The sequence below is a fragment of the Giraffa tippelskirchi genome, chromosome 13 (assembly GCF_054371585.1).
Source record: "Giraffa tippelskirchi isolate mGirTip1 chromosome 13, T2T-mGirTip1v1.2.pri, whole genome shotgun sequence".
Lineage (NCBI taxonomy): Eukaryota > Metazoa > Chordata > Mammalia > Artiodactyla > Giraffidae > Giraffa > Giraffa tippelskirchi.
In genome coordinates, this window is record NC_137287.1 from 30,747,008 (window position 1) to 30,751,352 (window position 4,345).

General features: G+C 44.1%; 1 pseudogene; it reads right to left on the minus strand.

The window, feature by feature from the left end:
• Window positions 1–570: 570 nt before the first annotated feature.
• On the minus strand, window positions 571–1,717 carry LOC145530915 (small ribosomal subunit protein eS1 pseudogene; annotated as a pseudogene).
• Between the last annotated feature and the right edge of the window lie 2,628 nt (window positions 1,718–4,345).

Below are 4,345 nucleotides of genomic sequence, written 5' to 3' on the forward strand. Positions count from 1 at the left end.
AGATTATCCAAACTGCTTTGGGGCCGGGGTGCTGGTAATGAACGCCTCCAAACTGGATTTTAGAGAGCCAGAAACTCTTGCGAAATGAGGCATTTTGACAGTTGCTGAGAGACTGGCCTCAGATGACTCAAAGGTGACACCTAATGTCACTATGGGGAACTACACAGGAATCATAAATAGTGGTTCTGGGAAGAGAGGGAGCCTCCCTGGACTCTTATCTTTCATCCTTTTCCAGTTAGCTCTGTGAGGTTCTTGAAGGAGAAGCCATGCGAAACAGGGAGAGCTTGCCAGGGTTGTATGAAAAGATCCTCTGACTCAAAAACCCGCCCAAAGTGAAATGAACACATCCTTGGCCATGGGGTGCTATAGTTTTTCTCTGTCCAAATAAGCTGGTGATGATTTCATTACTACGTTCTTCTCTGATTCCTTTTTTTTTTTTTTCAGAAAAATTCACATTACTATCAAATCAGAACACATAATTAAACAAGCTGTCAGATTATCTAAAAAGAATGACCACAAAAAATGTGCCACAAATAAGACCTTTTATTTGTCACCATTAAAAGTCTGAACTTAAAAAAATTCTTGGATAGGTGGCTCATATCCATCAGTTTGTTCAGCTTTAGTACCTGTCTCATGCCCAGTAGCTTTTCCAGAACTGCTACCTTCAATGTGTAGCTCCGTAAGTTTTTCTAATTCAGATTTGGGCTCCTTCAGCATTTTTACTTTTCTAACAGATACATCATGGAGTGGAAAGGTTGGCAAGAATTTTCTATGTTTTTTCCAGTGCTGTCTGGAATCAATGTCTTTTTTAAATTATTTATTTACATATGTAGTTTTGGCTGTGCTGGGTCTTCATTGCTATGCTCAGGCTTTCTCTAGTTGCGGCGAGCGGTGGCTACTCTTCATTGCAGCATGTGGAGTTTCTCACTGTGGAGGCTGCTCATTGCGGAGCACAGGCTCTAGGTGCACAGGCTTCAGAAGTTGCGGAACGTGGGCTCAGTAGTTGCGGCTTATGGGACTCCAGAGTGCAGGCTCAGTAGTTGTGGGACATGAGCTTACTTGCCCTGTGGCATGTGGGATCTTCCCTGACCAGGGATCGAACTGGTGTCCCTGCATTGGCAGGCAGATTCTTAGCCACTGCACCACCAAGGAAGCCGTGGAATCAATTTATTGACCACCTTTTTCAAGTCATTTATCTTCACCTCTCGGGCCATGATTTCCATCAGCCTCTTGCAGGTCTGGTGGACCTGTTGGTGCTGGGCATAAGAGGCTTCCAAATCTGTTGCATTTTTTAGTAAAACCCACACAGAACAGATGAAGCAAATAACCATTGATAGTCTTGACATCAACATGAGCTTCAATCATGGTCTGCCATTTTTTTAACCATGGAGCATATTTTGTCACTGATGAGATCCAGGCCATGGAAATTAGGCAATTTTTGCCCTGACCATCCTCAGTAATGAGCTTGAATTTTCTCAATGCAACTTCATCATCCTACAGATCAACAAGGGTCACTTCAAAAACACAACCTTGAGGCCATCAGATGCGATTTTGATTCCTTGAGGTCTCGTGACAAATGCTTTCCCAATATTTCTTACACTGAACACAGTTGATGCTTTCACAGCATACCAATCTTTCTTAAAAATAGGTCGACCACTTTCATCTTGGCTCCCTTTTTACCACCTTTCATAAGGCTCTTGTTCTTGTCGACTGCCATGGTGCTGCTCAGAGAGCCAAAATACTAATTCTTTTCTGACAGTATTTGCTTAGTGACAACTGCACTTGAATAGCAGGAACCTATGGAGAAGGAAATGGTAACACACTCCAGTATTCTTGCCTAGAGAATCCTGTGGACAGAGGAGCCTGGTGGGCTGCTGTCCATGGGGTTGCACAGAGTTGGACATGACTGAAGCATGCATGCATTGGAGAAGGAAATGGCAACCCACTCTGGTATTCTTGTCTGGAGAATCCCAGGGACGGAGGAGCCTGGAGGGCTGCCATCTATGGGGTCTCACAGACTCAGACACGACAGAAACGACTTAGCAGCAGCAGCAGCAGCAGGAACCATTTGAGGAGGGCCCTGTAGTCAGTTAGTTACTGTGTTGGACTTCACCAAGTCCTGCTCCAATAAGGGCTACTACAGTGGAGGCATTTCCCTCCATAAACCGGAGCAACCTTTCTCATGTTAAAGGTGGAAAGTCAGAAGCCACCATATAAATACATATATATGGGGTTCTCTGGTGGCTCAGATGGTAAAGAATCTGTTGGCAATTTGGGAGACCTGGGTTCAATCCTTGGGTTGGAAAGATCCCCTGGAGCAGGAAATGGCAACCCACTCCAATATTCTTGCCTGGAGAATCTCCATGACCAGAGGAGCCTGGTGGGCTACAGTCCAGGGGGTCGCAAAGAGTCTGACATGACTGAGCGACTAAGCACGGCACAGCATTGCAGTCATTCAGATCCAGGTAGGAATCTGCTCTGTCTCTTACCAGCTGTATAGCCAGGGACACATTCCCTCATCTCCCTGAGCTTCAACTGAAGCTTGCTTATAAAATGGAGATGATTAAACCTATTTTGCAATATTGCTGTGTAGATGAAATGAGATGTCGTATGCTTAGTAAGTGTTAATGTTATTTCCATTATGGGTATTAATAATATTTACTAAGTCCTTATTAATTCTTACTAAGCCTTTGATATGCGCTGCCTTTTTAATCCTTACAACAACCTTAAAAAGTCGCTAATATTTCTATCCCAATAGGACAGGAAAAACTGAGGTCTGGAGAGAATGATCAAGGTCATGTACTAATACATGGCCAAAGTGAGATTCAAATCGAGGCCACCAACAGCAGAGTGCCCACAATGAATCACCATTCTATAGTGGCTGCTGTATGCAATCATTTAGGAGACCCTTCAAGATTGAATATACTCATTACAAAATGGGCAAAGGATCTGAACAGATATTTCTCCAAGGAAGATACACAAACAGTCAATAAGCACAAGAAAAGATGCCCAACACCATTAACCATCCAGGAACTGCAAATTGAAACCACAATAAGGGCTTCCCTAGTGGCTCAATGGTCAAGAATCCACCTGCCTGTGCAGGAGACACGGGTTCGATCCCTGCTCCAGGAAGATCCCACCTGATGCAGAGCAACTAAGCCCATGGGCCACAACGACTGAAGCCTGAGCGTCCAAGTGGCTGAGCTCTGCAAAAAGAGAAGCCACCACAATGAGAAGCCTGTACACCGCAACTAGAGAGAAGCTCCTGCTTGCTGCAGCTAGGGAAAAAAGTCTGCATGCAGCAACGAAGACCCAACAAGGCCAAATAAACACATAATAAAATTTTTTTTTTAATTTGACATATAAGTAAGTTTTAAGACCTTCGCATTTGGCACATAGCTCACAAACATCAACCAATCCTTACTGAGACACACATCACAATTTTTATTCTGGGAAAGCAGAGTTCGTGGACCAGGTCCCAGGACAGATGCCAGCTGAAAAACTAAGAACTCACCAATGAATGACCCAACTCATTCTAGCCACATGCCAGACCCAGAGTCAGTTACCTGAGCACTTGGAAGCTGAGTAAAGTCTATCTGGACACACAGTGGTAGGACTCTCTTGTAAGTACCCCAAGTAAATTGCTCACAGACTGTTTTTATTACTGTTAGCAGTGGTGCTTTACTATCTTGATGAGAGAAGGGCATGGTTTCCTGCCTTCTAGGAATAATGCACACTGTATCACAGTGGATGATCTAGCAGCTGATTTCTTGCTCTTTGGACCATCCTGTCCTATTTCTAACTGACACAATTTCTCCAGGGCTCTGGGAAGTTGGAGGAGGGGGACATGCCTTCCCCCTTGCCACTTATCCCTTTTTAACCATCAATTTATCTGTCAGACCCTAAGCTAAAATTAATGCTAATGGTTGTAGGGTACACATGAAATTTACCAAATCATCAGAGTCTTAGTCTGTTAGGGCTGCTATATCAAAAATACCACAGACAGGGTGCACTATAAACAGCAGAAATGCAGTACTCACAGTTTTAGAGGCTAGAAGTCCAAGATCAGGGGACCAGCATGAGCAGGTAAGTGGTGCACAGTTGCTGCTGTGTCCTCACAAGGCCCAAGGGGAGAGAGGAGCTCTCTGGCACCTATTTTTTTTTTTCTTAATTTTTAAAATTTTTATTTATTTATTTATTTGTGTTTGCCCTGGGTCTTTACTGCTGCACATGGGCTTTCTCTAGTTGCAGCAAGCAGAGTCTACTATCCATTGCAGTGAGCGGGCTTCTCATTGTGGTGGCTTCTCTTGTTATGGAGCACGGACTCTAGGTGTGAGGGCTCAGT